At 49.1% G+C, this 19162-nt stretch overlaps 1 protein-coding gene across 3 annotated transcripts in view; it reads left to right on the top strand.

Annotated features, from left to right (window-relative positions):
• The window catches only part of LOC147082005 (xin actin-binding repeat-containing protein 2-like), a 69610-nt gene that overhangs the window by 19618 nt on the left and 30830 nt on the right, over positions 1–19162 (top strand). The window lies entirely within an intron of this gene.

Here is a 19162-nt window from a genome sequence, read left to right as displayed (position 1 = left end):
GGGTTTGTTGATTCACACGGAGCTGAAAATCTCCGTATGTTTCAACATGTCCGGCAGTTTTGATCTAACGGCAACAGCTCGGTCCCGTCGGTGCCGGATATCACAAAGTTTCCTGTATTCCTAACTTACAGAGAGATGTCTTATAGTGTGCTTTCAGAGTATAGAAACATAGAAACATAGAAGATAGCAGCAGGAGTAGGCCATTCGGCCCCTCGAGCCTGCTCCGCCATTCAATGAGATCATGGCTGATCATCCAAATTCAGTACCCTGTTCCTGCCTTCTCTCCATATCCCTTGATCCCTTTAGCCTTAAGAAATATATCCAACTCCTTCTTGAATATATTTCATGAATTGGCCTCTACTGCCTTCTTTGGCAGAGAATTCCACAGGTTCACCACTCTCTGGGTGAAGAAATTCCTCCTCATCTCTGTCCTAAATGGCTTACCCCTTATCCTTAGACTGTGACCCCTGGTTCTGGACTCCCCGACCATCGGGAACATCCTTCCAGCATCTAGTCTGTCTAGTCCTGTTAGAATTTTATAAGTTTCGATGAGATCCCCTCTCATTCTTCTAAACCCCAGCGAGTACAAGCCCAATCGACCCAATCTCTCCTCATACGTCATTCCTGCCATCCCAGGTATCAGCCTGGTGAATCTTCGCTGCACTCCTTCCATGGCAAGAACATCCTTCCTCAGATAAGGTGACCAAAACTGCACACAATACTCAAGATGTGGCCTCACCAAGGCCCTGTACAACTGCAGCAAGACATCCTTGTCCCTGTACTCAAACCCTCTCGCTACGAAGGCCAACATACCATTTGCCTTCTTAACCGCCTGCTGCAGCTGCATGCTTACTTTCAGCGACTGGTACACAAGGATGCCCAGGTCTCGTTGCACTTCCCCTTCTCCCAATCTATTGCCATTTAGATAATAATCTGCCTTCCTGTTTTTGACACCAAAGTGGATAACCTCGCATTTATCCACGTTATATTGCATCTGCCATGCTTCTGCCCAATCACCCAACCTGTCCTCCTCATAGCACACACGCCCACCCAGCTTTGTGTTGTCTGCAAAATTGGCCCAGAAATTCAGGTCAAGGGCTTCCCGCGGGTGTAAGCCCCCGACCTGCACTTACCTTGCGCGCCGGGAGTTGAGCTGTAGGGCCCCGTGGAATTCCGATCTGGGGCCTAGCCCAGCTGCCGGCGCGCAGTGCTTGCGTATCCCAGGGGCAGAGTTAGTTCGATGCGTCCCCTGGGATCACGTGGGCCATGGGCAGCCAATCGGAGGAGGAAAAAGCCTATTCATAAGTCTTGACAGTAAGACCTGTCAAGACTTATAAATACTACGGCCCCAAAATAGCAGTAAACCTTCAAATAATTTTTTTTTTTAAATCACACTTTTTAAATAAACTATAAATTACATTAAATAACTATTTTAAACAATACTTTAAATTTTTGAAAAAAATAACTTTATATTCTAACGGGACTAAAAATAAACTTACCTTGCTTTAAAGTATTTAAAAATAATAAACCTGTGGAAAAAATGTTTTAATTTTAATTAATTGACCACTTACCTTGTAAAAAGCAGGCCTTACGCCTGCTTTTTACATTTCTAAATTCGGCAGGCTTACGTTCCCGGAGAAACCTGTAAAAAAAACGTAAGTTCAAAGCGCACGCGCAGATTCCCCCACACACGCGTTCGACCTCTGAACCCCTTCATTCAGAGGAACGGAAGTGCCGGTTTCCCGCGCATGCGCAGTGCATGCAGGAAACCGGCACTTCCATCGGGCCCACGCGTGAGTACCCCGTGCGTACTCACCCGTGGAGACCCGAATTTCTGGGCCATTACATCTAGTTCCCTCGTCCAGATCCAGTGGACAATAAGTGGGAACTGAACAGATACAAGAAAGGGATGATACAAATTAGGAGGGGTGAAAGTGCAGTTGGAGAAGGGTTTTTAGGAGGCTTTTGAAAGCAGGATGGAGGTGACGAGGCAGAGGTGCTGAGGGTGGGAGTGAAGTAGCTGCTGATAGTAGAGCAGTGGGAGTAAGGTACAAGAAGTAAGTCAGTATTAGAAGAATGGTAAATGTGCGAAAGGACATTCCTGGAGGAGATCATGGTGGCAGAGAGGGAGAAGGCCATGGAGACATTTGATGGTGAGGAAAAGGATCTTAAAATCAATTCTCTGGGGTATCAGTGGAGCTTCGTACAGAATGGGGTAATCAGGATAGGAACTCTTCTTCTTCTTAGGCAGCCCCTTGGAACCGAGGATGACTTGATTCCACATTAAAAATGAGTTCTCAGGTGACTGATGAGTCCAATGCAAGACCTACAGTCTCTGTCACAGGTGGGGCAGACGGTGGTTGAAGGGGCAGGTGGGTGGGGTGCTTGGGTTGATGTGTGCTCCTTGTGCTACTTGCACTTGGCTTCCGCTTGCTCCCGGCGAAGAGACTCGAGGTGTTCGGCGCCTTCCTGGATGCTTCTCCTCCACTTTGTGCGGTCTTGGGCCAGGGATTCCCAGGTGTCGGTGGGGATATTGCACTTTTTCAAGGAGGCTTTGAGGGTGTCCTTGAAGCATTTCCTCTGCCCACCTGGGGCTCTCTTGCTGTGTCGGAGCTCCGAGTAGAGTGCTTGTTTTGGGAGTCTCGTATCGGGCATGTGGACGATGTGACCCATCCATCGGAGCTGATCGAGCGTGGTCAAAGCTTCGATGCTGGGGATGTTGGCCTGAGCGAGAACACTGACGTTGGTGCACCTATCCTGCCAATGGATTTGCAGGATCTTGCGGAGGCAGCGTTGGTGGTACCTCTCCAGTGCTTTGAGGTGCCTGCTGTAAATGGTCCATGTCTCTCAGGCATACAGGAGGGCGGGTATCACTACTGCTCTGTAGACCATGATCTTGGTGCCAGATTTGAGGTCCTGGTCTTCAACACTCTCTTCCTCAGGCGACCGAAGGCTGCACTGGCACACTGAAGGCGGTGTTGGACTTCGTCATCAACATCTGCCCTTGTTGACAGTAGGCTCCCGAGGTATGGAAAGTGGTCCACATTGTCCAAGGCCTTGTCATGGATTTTGATTATCGGTGGGCAGTACTGTTTGGCGGGGGCAGGTTGGTAGAGGACCTTTGTCTTACGGATGTTTAGTGTAAGGCCCATGCTCTCGTATGCTTCGGTGAAGGTGTTGACGATGGTTTGGAGTTCGACATCCGAGTGTGCACAGAAGCAAGCGTCGTCTGCATACTGTAATTCGATAACAGATGGGACGACCTTAGATCTGGACTGGAGGCGACGGAGGTTGAACAGATTCCTGTTAGTTCTGTAAATTAGCTCCACTCCAGCGGGGAGCTTACTGAGGGTGAGATGGAGCATTGCAGCAAGGAAGATCGAGAAGAGCGTTGGTGCGATGACACAACTTTGCTTGACCCCGGTCCGTACGTGAATTGGGTCTGTGGTGGAACCGTTGGCCAGGATCACGGCTTGCATGCTGTCATGAAGCAGGCGGAGGATGGTGACAAACTTTTGAGGGCAGCCGAATTTGAGGAGGACACTCCATAATCCCTCACGGTTGACAGTGTCAAAGGCCTTTGTGAGGTCAAAGAAGGCCATGTACAATGGTTGGTGCTGTTCCCTGCATTTCTCTTGTAATTGACACGTGGTGAAAATCATGTCCATTGTGCCCCTTAGTGGGCGGAATCCGCATTGCGACTCTGGGAGGAGCTCTTCAGCCACTGGGAGAAGGCGATTGTGGAGGATTCTTGCAATGACTTTCCCTGTGGCAGACAGCAGGGAAACTCCTCTGTAATTACCATAATCGGACTCATCACCTTTCTTGAAGATGGTCACAATTATAGCATCTCTGAGATCCCCTGGTATGCTCTCCTCCTTCAAGATAAGAGAAATTATTTCATGAATTCATACCAGTAGTGCTTCTCCGCCATGCTTTAATGCCTCGGCAGGGATTCTCTGCTCCTGAGGCCTTGTTGTTCTTCAGTTGTCAGATGGCCTTTTCAACCTCTTGCCAGGCTGGGCTTGTGCTGAGGTGGTAGCGGGTAGCATGCAGTGGATGGAGTTGAGGACACTCATGTCGAAGACAGAGTCTTGGTTAAGGAAATCTTCGAATTGCTCCTTCCAGCGGGCACTGACTTGATGAGTACCTCTCCATTCTTGGTCCGCAGTGGGGTAGGGCCTTGGGTGATTGGGCCGTAGCAGGTCTTGACTGCGCTAAAGAATCCACGCACATCATGGTTGTCGGCTAGCTGCTGGATCTCCTGCGCTTTCTCCACCCACCATCTGTTCTTTAGGTCGCGAGTTTTTTGTTGGACCTCGGCCTTCAGGCTTCTGTAGAGCTGCTTTCTTGCTCTCGAGTTGTGTTGCTGTTTCCAGTTCAGGAATGCCTTACACTTGCAGCTTATTATCTCCTGGATCTCCTGGTCATTTTCGTCAAACCAGCCTTGGTGTTTCCTGGTTGAGTGACCGAGCATCTCTTCACAGGTGCTGGTTTGGAGGCCTTGAGTGCAGACCAGGCGCTGTGGACACTCTGTGTCTCTGCATCACTGGGAGTCGTCGGGTTGGTTGTGAGGCGTAGGCTGAATAGGGCTTTCTTAGCGGGGTCTTTGAGTGCTCCAGCGTTGATTTTCTGTTGTCGCTGCTGTTTTGGGGCTACTTTGATGGAGATGACAGAGCGGATTAGGCGATGGTCTGTCCAGCAGTCGTCAGCTCTTGCCATGGCGCGGATGATGTGGACATCCTTGCTGTCCCTCGCTCAGACGATGACGTAGTCCAGCAGATGCCAGTGCTTGGAGCGAGGGTGCTGCCCTGAAGCCTTGTACTTGTCTCTCTGATGGAACAGGGTGTTGGTTATGACCAGGCCATGTTCTAAGCATTTCATCAGGAGGAGGGTACCATTGGAGTTGGCTTTCCCTACCCCCTCTCTGTCGATCACACCTCTCCAGAAGGCAATGGAGACATTTGATGGTGAGGAAAAGAATCTTAAAATCAATCCTCTGGGGTATCAGTGGAGCTTCGTACAGAATGGAGTAATCAGGATAGGAACAGGAGTAGTGCATCAAGCATGCTCCTTTTGTTAGCTATGGCAGCTCTATCTTTTTAATCTCAATTCCCTGTGCATTCTCCCTTAATAATTTAAATGTCTTTTTTAAACACGATTTTAAACTCTTGGGGGGTAAAATTCATTTGGTAGCACCACCTGCTAGCGCCTTAAGAGGGCGTTAAGTGGGGCGCAAACCAACTAGTGCCTGGGCGTGACACTGCCCACGCCTCCCGCAAAATTCAGCGGGAGGTTAGTGGTGGTGCTAACCGGTAGCGCCCTGCGGCGCTGGGCCGCTGGCGATGACGTCATTGGTGTGCTCAGCGCCCAGCTCACGCCCCGGCCATGATCTTCGGGAGCGCCCCCTGATTTACCGCCGGACGCTATGTCCGACGGGGTCAGGGAGGCGTACCTGCGGCCAGGGAGGCGCAATTTAAAGGCAAGGTGCGGGGCGGCCATTTTTGTTGCTGGCCGCCTGCCAGCACCTGCTTGCACTCCCGTCCCTGGCCTCCTGAACCCCCACCCCCCCCACGCTGAGTGCCGGCTGTGCTCCAAGAACCTGGCACTTCTCTTGGGTTCCGGGCTCTTTTGCCTGCACTCCCGATCCCCGGGAGCCCAGCTGGGCCCCAGGTCGCGCTACACAAGGCCCCGCCACTTTAAGAAGGGGAGGAAAACCTGCAATACTGTGGCACGTAGCACCACGATATTCACTCGCAGCGCCCCAAGAGGGAGGCGGGGCGCTTCCCGTAGCGCCCCGCTTCCCTCTTGGGGTGCAACCACTCAATTTCCGGCGCGGGGTGCTCATTTTTCCGGGGCGCTACTTTTAGTGCCCCGGCGAAGTTAGCGCCTCAATTGGGGCGCTACTGAATTTTTAGCCCTTGGTCTTCTGGGGCATATTCACACAGCACTTTGTAAGAAGCTGTTTTCCCGAATTTGTTTTTAACTGGTATAGCTCAAATTCTGATTATGCCCCTTTGTTCTGGATTCCTGACTCGAGGAAAGTCATTGGGCTGTATATTCCGGTCCCTACGGGTGTGTACGCGCTGTGTACACACCCATAGGGACATGGGGAATGCTGGTTTCAGGCGCTGAAAACCGACATTTCCGATCTGTCAAGAATGCTCTTGACAGATCAGACGTCTGTTCTAGGCGAAGGGCCTCTGTGAGCAGATCCTTCGACTTTCTGGAGAATCTCCGCCTGCAGAAAACCCTTAGAAATCTTACGCCTGGTGAAAGCAGGCGTAGCATAAGATTTGAAAAAAAGATTTTTAAAAATTTTCACTCATTTATCATTTAAAAATAAAAGTTTATTTTTAGCCTCGTAAAAAACTTTAATTATTTTTTTCAAAAAATTAAAGTTTTGTTTAAAATATTTAATTTATTGTAATTTCAATTCATTTTAAAAATTAGATTAAAAAAAAATTATTTAATGTTTTGCAGTGTTTTTGGGGTGATCTCCATTCATATATTTGAGAGGTCTATTTGTCAAGTGTATGAAGGGAGATTCCCTTCTTTGATTGGCTCCCCATGGCCCACGTGATCCCAGGGACGCCAGGGAACTGCTTGGGCCCTGCACATTTCCAGTTGGAGAGGCCCAGGAGCGGAAGTGTCCGGACCTCGGGAGCCCTTGGGTAAGTCCGTAGATTTTTTTCCAGATCGGAGGCCTCCGCACGCAGGAAGCTTCCGATCGTAAAATACGGCCCATTAGTTTTTTATTCTTTAAGGTGAGGGATTTTGGTGCTGAGAATGGAGGATTTTCCATTTCAGGTGCCCAGGGTCAACATCAAGCATTTCCAGATGAGATATAGCTATACACAGAATAAAGCTCTCTCTACTCGACCGGAACAATGTGTAAGGGGGTTTCTCCGATACTGGTCCCCCATTAAACACAGTTCTTGGACGTCAGGATTTATAAGAACAAAATACACACGGCACAGGATTTTGGCTCAACCTTTGATTCATTCGTTTATTGAACACACACACTTACTTCCCTAATATAAATCCCTACGATTTATATCAAGCTAACAACCCCAAAATACAAACCCCTACGCAAGGGTCATTTGCATCGACACAATATGACACAGTTAAACCCGTCCGCGATTTGACTGTTACATATAAAGTTACCCAGACTCAATCACAAAATCCTTATTGTGATCTGACTGAAACTCACAAACTTATTCAGACTCAATCTTAAAAGCCCCCTCTATGATATGGCTGAAACATACAATCACCACTCCCGATCGACTGTCTCTTGGAGTTGATTGTAGGCTCTGAAACATACAATCACTGTGATGAAATATGCCATTCATCAGGCACTCTGTATTCTCTGTGTTTGATTGTGCCTGTGACTGTGCCAAGCAGGGGAGTTTAGTTTCAGTTTCATTTCCTTACCTGTATTGTATTGTGTGTAGGGCTCCGCCCATACCTGGCCCCTACTTAAGCAGGCCCCAGCGTGTCTCACAGGCAGTACAGCAGATCTCTGGATGAGAGACACTTCTCCACTGTGTATTACTTTCTGAGTTAATAAAAGCCTTGCTTTGCTCCGTTAACGTTGAGTCTCGGATTCATTGAGGCACATCAATTTTATTAACTCAATTTTCAATGCAATGGATCAACTCTTGAAACCCGAACGTTTGGATTTGGACCCGCATGCTTCGGATGCATCGGCACGATTCGGACACTGGTTTAAGTGTATGGAATTCTTCCTGGACAATTCCGCAGCCATCACAGACGCTACGGACGCTGAAAGTATGAAACTCGGAATCCTGCGGAATTGGGTAAGCCACCGGGTTTACCCCCTCATCCAAGACGCCGACACGTACCCGGCCGCCTGCGACATCCTAAAGGCGCATTACCAGCAGCCTACGAATGAGGTGTACGCTAGGCATCTGCTCGCTACTCGCACACAGCGACCTGGGGAATCGCTGGATGAGTTCCTAGTCACCCTGAAAACGCTTGGCAAAGACTGCAAGTGCCAAGATGTAAAAGCCGCAGTGTACACTGACGAGCTTGTTCGTGATGCCTTTATCACAGGCCTCAGCTCCACTTACATCCGGCAGAGACTACTGGAAAAAATGGGATTGGACCTGAAACAGGCTGTGGACACAACGCGATCCCTGGATGTGGCCCAGAGAAACTCGGACGCCTATTCTTCAGCCCGCGCCGCCCACGCCGCCACGTTTGCACCAAAGGCGCCACCACCTTGGAAGGCATCTTCCCCGCCCGGCAGCCCGACACCGTCGGGGCCCCGCTCTCCCCCCAGAAGCCCTACGACAGCCGCGACGCGTCGGGGCCCCAACTGCTACTTCTGCGGGCAGCCGAAGCACACCAGAAACCTGTGCCCGGCGAAAGGCACCACCTGCTTTGAGTGCGGTAAGAAGGGGCACTTCGGGAAGGTGTGCAGAGGGAACCCCGCTGGAAAACCCGCCACCGCCGCGTGTGCGCCGTGGGAGCGGCCATCTTGGACGCCATCTTGCCCGACCTCGTGGGGTCCGCCATCTTGTGAGCAGACAGCGTGGACACCATCTTGTCTCGATCAGGGCCCTACAGTGGCATCGGTCACAGTGGACCAGACCAGACCGCACCCGCTATCCAAATCAATGGTGGACATCGAGGTAAACGGGTGCGGGGTTAAATGTTTAATTGACAGTGGAAGCACGGAGAGTTTTATCCACCCTGAACTAGCACAACAACTCTCTCTAACGGTGGTCCCTGCTCGGGGCACCATCTCTATGGCTGATAAAACCCAGACATCGACCATTATGGGTTACTGCGCGGTACAATTGTCCGTTAACGGAACTGTATACGATAATTTTAAATTACTAATCATGAAGAGTCTATGTGCGAGCGTGATCTTGGGCCTGGATTTCCAGTGCCACCACCAAAGCATCACGCTCAATTACGGTGGGTCCCAGCCGCCCCTCACAGTGTGCGGTCTGGCTACCCTGAAGGTAAAGCCGCCTTCGCTATTCACGAACCTTACTCCCAACTGTCGGCCAATAGCGACCAAAAGCAGGACGTACAGCTGGGAGGACAGGCAGTTTATCACGACCGAGGTGGACAGGCTGCTGAGGGAGCGCGTTATTGAACGCAGCAACAGCCCGTGGCGCGCCCAAGTGGTGGTGGTGAGGGGTAGCGAGAAGAAACGGATGGTGATCGACTATAGCCAAACGATCAACATGTACACCCAACTAGACGCCTACCCGCTACCCCGCATATCAGAAATGGTGAACCAAATTGCCCAATACCGGGTGTTCTCCACCATCGACCTCAAGTCAGCGTACCACCAGCTCCCTTTCAGACCAGAGGACCGCCCGTACACCGCCTTCGAGGTGAACGGACGCCTCTACCAATTCCTCAGAGTCCCCTTTGGGGTGACGAATGGGGTCTCGGTCTTCCAGAGGGAGATGGACCGCATGGTCGATGACCACCACTTGCAGGCAACCTTCCCCTACCTCGACAACGTCACCATCTGCGGTCACAACCAGCAGGATCACGACTCGAACCTCGAGAGGTTCCTGAAAACCGCACAAAAACTCAACCTCACTTACAACGAGGACAAGTGCGTTTTCAACACCACGCGCCTCTGTATATTAGGCAGCGTGGTGGAGAATGGGGAAATTGGACCAGACCCTGACCGATTGCGCCCCCTATGGGAGCTGCCCCTGCCCAACACTCCCAAAGCCCTGAAAAGGTGCCTGGGGTTATTTTCTTATTATGCCCAATGGGTCCCCAACTACTCCGACAAAGCCCGCCCCCTCTTGAAAGCATCCTCTTTTCCGCTCTCTGCTGAGGCCCACGCCGCCTTCAAAAGCATTAAGCGGGATATTGAATGGGCCACGCTACAGGCAGCGGACGAGAACACTCCCTTTCAAGTGGAAAGTGATGCGTCTGACTTTGCCTTGGCGGCCACCCACAACCAGGCGGGGCGGCCCGTAGCTTTCTTCTCGAGGACCCTCCAAGGGCCCGAGATCAGACACTCCTCCGTGGAAAAGGAGGCCCAAGCCATCGTGGAGGCAGTGCGCCACTGGCACCACTACCTAGCCGGCAAACGCTTCACCCTACTTACCGACCAGCGGTCGGTAGCGTTTATGTTTAATAATAAACAGAAGGGGAAGATTAAAAATGGTAAGATTCTCAGGTGGCGGATCGAGCTCTCCACCTTCGAGTATGACATCATTTACCGGCCAGGGGCCCTTAACGAATCCCCCGACGCCCTCTCACGAGGGATGTGTGCCAGCGCCACCGGGGATCGGCTACAGACCCTCCACAACGACCTCTGCCACCCAGGGGTCACACGGCTGTTCCACTTCATAAAGTCCCGCAACTTACCCTACTCGATTGAGGAAGTTCGGTCTCTGACCAGGAACTGCCGCACTTGCGCTGAGTGCAAGCCTCGGTTCTACCGCCCAGATAGAGCCCACTTAATCAAAACTACACGGCCCTTTGAGCGGCTCAGCTTAGATTTCAAGGGCCCCCTCCCGTCAGTCGACCGCAATGTTTACTTCCTGAACATTGTGGACGAATACTCCCGTTTCCCATTCGCCTTCCCCAGCGCCATGGTCATTAAATGCCTCAACAGCCTGTTCTGCCTGTTCGGTATGCCGAGCTACATCCATACGGATAGGGGGGCGTCCTTCATGAGTGAAGAGCTACGCCAGTACATGCTGTCCAGGGGGATCGCCACGAGCCGTACCACCAGCTACAACCCCCAGGGTAACGGCCAGGTGGAGCGAGAGAATGGGACAGTATGGAAAGCAGTCACTCTAGCTCTAAGGACCAAGGGCCTCCCTATCTCCCGCTGGCAGGAAGTCCTCCCAGATGTGCTCCATTCGATACGGTTGCTATTGTGTACTGCCACTAATGCCACGCCTCATGAACGAATGTTTGTCTTTCCCCGGAAATCCACCTCAGGTGTATCCATGCCGTCATGGCTCTCCACCCCAGGTCCGGTATTTGTACGAAGGCATGTGAAGGGCCACAAGACGGACCCTCTCGTGGAGTCAGTGCACCTACTCCACGCCAACCCCCAATACGCGTATGTCCGGCACGCCGACTGAAGGGAGGACACCGTGTCCATAAAAGACGTCGCCCCAGCCGGTAACGACAACAACCATGACAACAACAGCAACAACAATCACAGCAACTCTTACCCACCCAATATCCTTTCATCACCCCCGGAAGAACATCGACCAACGGTGCCCCCACCAACTACCCCTTCAACAACCCTGGCGGCGCCCCCGGCAGAGACCCAGGAGGCCACCGGGGACACCCAGCCGACACCCGCGGCACCACAACAGCTACGTCGGTCACAGAGGACTATCAAACCCCCGAACAGACTAAATCTGTAGAAAGGGTGAATGTGATGAAATATGCCATTCATCAGGCACTCTGTATTCTCTGTGTTTGATTGTGCCTGTGACTGTGACAAGCAGGGGAGTTTAGTTTCAGTTTCATTTCCTTACCTGTATTGTATTGTGTGTAGGGCTCCGCCCATACCTGGCCCCTACTTAAGCAGGCCCCAGCGTGTCTCACAGGCAGTACAGCAGATCTCTGGATGAGAGACACTTCTCCACTGTGTATTACTTTCTGAGTTAATAAAAGCCTTGCTTTGCTCCGTTAACGTTGAGTCTCGGATTCATTGAGGCACATCAATCACCACTCCCGATCGGCTGTCTCTTGGAGATGATTGTAGGCTCGAATTTTTCTGTTTGCTGTTCTGCCGTCGGCTTCCACACACTGTCTTCGAAGTGATCTTACTTTAAACCAAAACCAACCTTCAGTATTTCCTGGCCCCCTCTGAGCATGCGATGGCCATTTCAAAATGTGTGAATTGTTCCTGGTATTGTCCATTGATTAGAGATTCCTTTCTGACAAAGCAACCTTCCCAAAGTGACTGCATATGCGAGGTTGTTGGTTTCTGTTAGCATTCGTATTCAAAAGGTTCAAGGCCCGGCCCATTGTCTAGGCCTGCACTGAAACGCGCTATTCGGGGGCCATGGTCTAAGGTGGACAATGTAACCCCTTAAGGTAGATGAATATGCAGATTTCTTGTTCAGACTTTAGATTCGTATATTAGATTGTCTGTGATCCAGTCTCTTGACGGTTCGTAGTTTCGGCTGCAATGTTTGAATTAACCCTTTATTGCCGAGCTCTTTTTGCGAGCTGTGCACTTCTGGGTTTTTATATTTCATAGTTCAATATTTTTACCGTTGTGGGGGAGGAATCGATCCTACACTTCCCCCTTTTAATATCTCTTACATTAGAGATATTACTTCCATCCATTCTTCTGCCGTGGAGGGTGCATTGTCAGTCCCAGCCAAATCTCACATTTTTTACACAGTCGATACATTTGATTCTATAATCCCAAATCCCCTTTATACAGTCTTTGCTGCTTTTCCCTTTTTACCCTTCATTTCGTTTTACAAGATAACCTGAACAGATAGAACACCATAATTAATTGCGCAATTATCAATACATGTGAAGCAATTCGGATCCAGGAAGGAATTTCAATATTAAACCCAACGTCCCACCAAGGTGGGGTGGTCATTTCCCTGATATCCTCTCGTGTTTCTCTGTTTTCCTGCTGGAGGGTGCAGTAATGTTTCTGGGCAAGCTTCACTTCCTTTACCAGTTTTGCCAAGTGCTCAGGTAATGGCGGGATATCATACCCAAAATATGGTATGTAATCTTCTCGTAATTCCTGTCCCTCAATCTCATTACCCTCCCCCAGTATCCTCGTTAGCTGATCCCGGAAGGTATTGACCTGCGTTTGTAGCTGGACATCATCTATATTATTGACCAGTGACGTCCCTGTATTAAACACCATGGCCGCGTCATTGATCAATCCCCTCTTCCGTCTCCCCAAACCGGTGTGAATGTTGTCAGCTCGCTTATACAAATCCTCCCGACTTTCTTCCCCATAGTTCAACTCGTAGAATTGCCAGAACATTTCTTGTAATAGTTTCTCGTACAATTTTTCCATTTCAGCTGGTCACCACCGGGGTAGCCGTACCTTTGTCAAATTAAGGATAACAGACGCTACCTTGTAATGCACGTCATGGTACAACACCTTCCCTGTTGGAATCAGTACTAACCCATTCCTAGGTCTGGGTGTCATTATGGGGCACTTAACCTCTTTATCCTGTGTCTTTGGGGCTGATGGTAGGGGCTTCTTATCGTGCGCTACTAGTTCGGTAGCATTGACTGCGTTTGGAGGATCTGGGACCACACACGAATCGAAACTGAGTCCAGCCTCCAGACCCGAAATCTAGCCATTGCCATTTAAAAGCGATGGACACCCCCTTCTGGCATTTACGTTCCAATTCTCCCACACACCTGACCATACTCCCTCATGGAAGTATGTAGCTATCCTATCAGTGCCCCGTGCTCTACCTCCCTGTGTTACGGTGAGCCCGGCTCCTCCCATACACCCGTAAGTAAATGTCATCTCGATGTCGCCTCACTCCATCTGTCCTGATCTGATCAGGATTACCAACAGGCCCAGCCACAGAGTGCATTCCATTCTGCGTCCTCCGTTCAACTCGCCTCTGCAAATAAAAGAAAAGAAAAATAGCACTGCTCTGTGAGAGGTCTTCCCTCCACAGGTCAAACTTAGGTTATATACATATTATACATGCTGTGATTGCTGCAATCACCGCGTCCCTTTTTCCTTACTGTCTGGTTGGGACCTCTTGCAGCTCGGGGTCGGTGTGCGAGGAGGCGTCCAAGGCACCCTAGGTCGGGAGTGTTCGACTACTCCTTCTCACCACTCCGCTCTCTGGGTTTTCATCATCATCCCACAACATGGGAGAAAAACTTACATTGGTCAAACTCATGATCGTTCCCTGGGCTCTGGTTCATTTTATTCCCCTCTTCCCGGGGTCATAGCATTTACATTGATTAATATGGAACCACTTTGTCCGTTTTGGCAGCTGCACTGCATAAACCATAGGGCTGGCCTTGTCCACTATACTGTATGGCCCCATGTACAGTGGCTCAAAAGCCCCTACCTGTAATGATCAGTAACATGTCATTCTAGAATGGTAGAACTCCAAATCCTTTGAACACATCCTGGAAATTACTCACTACAGAATCCACTGATTCATCTGGTCTGCTTATGGCACAGTTTATACGGTAGACTCTCTTGACCAGTTCTAAGTCCTCACAAGCTTTGTCACCTAGTAGTGAATCAAGTCCTTCAGCCACAACAGAAAACATGAGACGATGCACTTTGTCTTTGACTGTCACTTTAAGTCTGCATACACCTAAGCTATCTATTTTCTGCCCATTATAGTCCTTCAGTAGTTCTGACTTTTTCTGTATTTTGGGCTTTTCTTTCATATTTTTAATGTCACTCATACTGATTAAGTTTGCTTTTGCCCCAGTGTCTAGTTTCAATGTAACTAATGCTCCATTTACCTGCAGTGGGATCATCCATTTGTCCTCTTTTACTGCATTAACTTTATGTTCAGCATTGTCCATTCCTGAGGGCTGCACATTTTCTGTATCTTTTTCTATATTGTCACATGACACCATTCCTACAGAAAATGTCTCACTTAAATCAGTGTCCTCAATCACATTGACTTGTTGCCCTTTGTTTTTACTTTTGAAAAGCATTGTTTGGCAAAGTGATTCTTTCCATTACATTTTGTGCACATTTTCCCAAACGCTGGGCATTTTCGTGACTGGTGTTTGTAACCACAGCGTTTACAATTAAAAATTCCTTCCTCCGATTGCTTTTCATTTCTGTTCTGCCCATGTTTCTTCCCCTTGTAGGACACAGCACCGACAGCAGCACAGTTACTTACTACAATCGCATTATTATTAATTTCACTGAAAGTCTTCGTGTGCTGTTGAGCTAGCTCACTGGCTTGGCATATTTTCACAGCATTCTCCAATGTTAGTTCGGTTTCTCTCAACAAACGTTCCCTGACTTTTTTTTATCATGAATACCAAACACAATCTGGTCACGAATCATGGATGATTTCAGTTCAGAGAAATTACATGTCTGTGCTTTCAGTTTCAGGTCGGTTATAAAGCTATCAAAAGTCTCATTTCGCTGCTGTGTCCGTGAACGGAACACATACCTCTCATAGGTTTTGTTCTTTTTGGGAGAACAATGTGTATCAAATTTCTTTAGCACATCTTCCATCTTTTCTCTGTCCTCCTCTTGATCAAATACAAACGTATTAAATACCTCTATCGCCTGTGGGCCTGCAACCATGAGCAGCAATGCTATTTTCCTTGCGCCTGGCTTCGTGCCGAACCCGATGGCAGCAATGTAGAGTTCGAATTGTTGTTTGAAAGTCCACCAATTGCAGTCGACATTCCCCGTGAGTTTCAAACCCTCCGGTGGCTTCAAAGTCTCCATGTCGCGTTTCACAATATTCAGCAGATTTTACCAATCCTGGTACCATGTTATGTTCATAAATAAATAGACATTTTCATTATGAACAGCTAGCTTGAGCTAGTCACTTTATTCAGCCATGTGGACTTCGTGTGCAGGCATCCATCTTGACTACTGCCTTGTGGGTAACCTCATGCATCGTGGGTAGCCCACTCTTATATACATACAGCTCCACCTAGTGTACCATTCTAGAATGACATGTTACTGATCATTACACTACCCGGGCATAATTTCTCACCATGACCTGGTCCCCTACCTTCCACTCCTGTACTTTCTGTGGCTCTAACAGCATTCTATTCTTCTGGTTCTGGCTTCCCATGTTATTTGCAGCTTCCCATTGTACTTTCCTCAAGGTCTTATACAGGTCTTTTACGAACCTCCCTCATTTGAGCTTCGGTCAGGACTGGTACCAACACATGAGTTGGGATCCTCATCAGCTCATACGGAGAGTGTCCTGTGCTTTTGGAGAGGCTGGCCCTGATATTCATGAGAACTAGAGGCAGGACCTTGTCCCATTTCTTTGGGTACCCCCCATCTCCTTCCTAAGCCTTTCCTTTAAGGTCCGGTTCATCATTTCCACTATACCCGATGATTGGGGGTTGTGGGCCACATGCCATTTTCCCTGTATCCTTAAAAGTTTCAGGGTGGTCTGCAGGACTTGTCCTGTGAAATGGCTCCCCTGATCTGATTCCACTACCTGGGGCAATCCCCATTGGGAGAACACATCCCTTACTAGGATCTTAGCCGTGTTTAACGCTGTGGCTGTTCGACAAGGGAAGGCCTCAACCCATTAGAGAAAACGTCCACCAACACCAGACAATGCTTGTTGCCTGCTTTTGTGGTGGGCAGGGGCCCAATGAAGTCTATTTGTACAGAACGCCATGGTCCCTCTACCCTCCTAACGTATCCCAATGGTGCCTTTCTACAGTAGGGGGTCTGGATTATTCGCAGCGCACACTAGGCACTCACTGCAATATTCCTTCACCTCTTCCCTGAGCTGAGGCCAGCAACCCACCTCTTCCACTTTCTTCCAGGTAGTTTCCAGCCCTGGATGTCCAGCTCCCGGATCCCCGTGAGCTAGCTGCATAAATTCCTCCCGGTACTGTGTGGGCACAATCCACCTTTCCCCTTTAAACAGCATCCCCTCTTTGACCACTATATCTGCTGCTCCAAAAGGACCCTCAATTGGTTCCCCTTCTACCCTTTTCTTAATCACAGTTTTTAAAACCGTATCTTGTGCTTGAACCTGGGTCAGGTCTGGGGGCAACTTCAGCTCCTGTGGGCCCTCCATATCCCTTATGGCCGCGATCTGTCCAGATCGGTACGGGTCCCAAAGTACTCCCTCCCTGACCCTCTTTTTTGCCAACTCGTCGGCCTTCTGGTTACCTTTCCATTTAGGCACGGTTTTAGAGTACGCCTTTACTTTTTGAATGTAATACTCCCCTTTATTGCCCGTATGGGGTATGGGGAGAAAGCAGGGACAGGGTACTGAATTTGGATGATCAGCCATGATCTCATTGAATGGCGGAGCAGGCTCAAGGGGCAGAATGGCCTACTCCTGCTCCTATCTTCTATGTTTCTATGTAATACCCAGGATTGTGTTCAGCAGTAGGGCGATTACTAACGGTTTCCCGTCGGCGGACTTAAATCCTCGTCTAGCCCATATTGCCAGATATTCAGTACAAGAATTGCACGTGAACATCGAGTCTAAGCATATTGTGTAGGCGGTTGGGAATTCCTCGGGACGCGTGACCACATAAGCTACAGCCACCAGCTCGGCCTGCTGTGCACTCAGTGTGCTGGGGAGTTTAATGGCTTTCTCTATCCCAGCCCCTGGGTCATAAATTTCACACCCTGTTCTACGCTCTCCGTTTGTCACCGAGCTCGACCCATCCACATATATATCTCTCCCTGTCGGATGTTGCCCGGCCCGGAATCCCGCGTCTACATCCCATACCCCTTCTACCGTGCACACGTGTTTCGTCCCTGATGTAAAAAGACAACTGAGCGCTTGGTTTGAGTATAAAACAAGGCTTTAATACAGGAAACTTCGCGATATCCGGCACCGACGGGACCGGCATGATGCCGATCTATGAAAACTTCCGGACAGACCAGCGCTAATGTTGAAGGATACGGAGGTTTTCATCTCAATATCTGACAACAAACACTGTTGCTTAGCAACAGCTTGTAAACAGTCGGCCCGTACCTTGGAAGCGTCTCTGTAGCTTAGCAACAGCTTCAGAGAGGCTTTCCAGAGACTGACTGTTTAAAAAAATGCTAGGAGAAGAAAAAAAAAGAAAAAAAACCTAACAAAACGGCTGCTGATTTCTGTCGTTAGATCGAGGTTTCCGGACATACAGCCTCCGGATAAACCAAAGTTTCCTGTAAACTGTATCAAAACCATGAGATTTCTAGTTACATCACTAGTTCCTGGTTACAGAAACAGCCTGAGCAAGCTGGGCCCACGCCCAAGTATTTATACTCCTTGGACGGCGCCACCAGCTGGCCGCCCAGTGTTACTTCATGAGTCATGATAAGATTCATGACAGTCCCTGAATAAATCATGTTCAAGGCCAGCTTAGGTTCCGCCAATCTTTCCACCCTCAGGTTCATCTGGGAGAGTAACAATGTCCAACAGGCAATACAACTGCTACTCACTGTCCCAACTTTTATCCTCCCATCCAATAGCATCTGTGTCAGGGTATGACATGTCAGTAAGATTATTAAAGATGACCCCGTAAATAATTGGAAACGTTTGACGGCCCAATAGCTCGCTGTTGAGTCTGAGTGTCCCAGATATGCTTATTATAAATCACTGGACACAGACAACAAGAATAACTTAAACAGGTCTTTACTAATCGAAGGTCAGGGCTGAACTGCTTAGCAAATTACTACACAGAGTATATATACCGGTGTGGTCACCACCGGTACTACAATATACAGTAGCCAAGAGAAAGTAGTCCATCTCTTAAGGTAGTCTCTTAAGGTGGTACAGGTTACATACACCACAATTCCTCCCTTTTTAGCTTAACAGTGCACATCCCAATTTAAACATAACATGGATAACATATATACAACTTCATGCAAAACTGTTCAAAGATTCAGTCTCTGAGGAGGCCTCCTGATCCGAGTTGGATAACGCCTTTCAGGGGTCTCTGATTCTCGTTGCTGGGGTGACTCATCTAGTTGATCTCTTATGGGTTGGACATCATCAGATACATTGGCGTCTGAGGTAGATGCTTCAGGTTCACTAACTTCTTCCACTGGTGTCTCTGTCGTAGTCATGGGTTCGACCCTTGTTCTCGATTCTACAAGTTGGTCAGCATGACGTCGTATTACGTTTTCACCAATATCTACCGTGTACATCAGGGGTCCTTGTCTGGCACGAATTGTCCCAGATTGCCATTTCTCATTCTTATAGTCCCGGGCTAACACTGGTTGTCCTATTTCGAAACTCCGAGTGGTCTTGTTATTTATATGCTGGAACTGTTTGTTTTCGACTTCCCTCCGCACATTTGGTTTTAACAAGTCCAACCTGGACCGCAACCTCCTGTTATAGAACATCATGGCAGGGCTTTGATTTGTCACTGTATGAGTGGCGTTTCGATATGCCATTAGGAAATTGTCCACCTTGTGTTGTAGTGGAATCTGGTCTTCGCTCATGGCCTTTATCGCCTTTTTGAACGTTTGTACAAATCTCTCGGCCAACCC

Source organism: Somniosus microcephalus, unplaced genomic scaffold (genome assembly GCF_052327205.1).
Source record: "Somniosus microcephalus isolate GS21.2 unplaced genomic scaffold, FLI_Smic_1.0 scaffold237, whole genome shotgun sequence".
In the NCBI taxonomy this organism is placed as follows: Eukaryota; Metazoa; Chordata; class Chondrichthyes; order Squaliformes; family Somniosidae; genus Somniosus; species Somniosus microcephalus.
The sequence above is the reverse complement of the archived record's forward strand: the minus strand, read 5'-3'. Positions and strand labels throughout refer to the sequence as shown.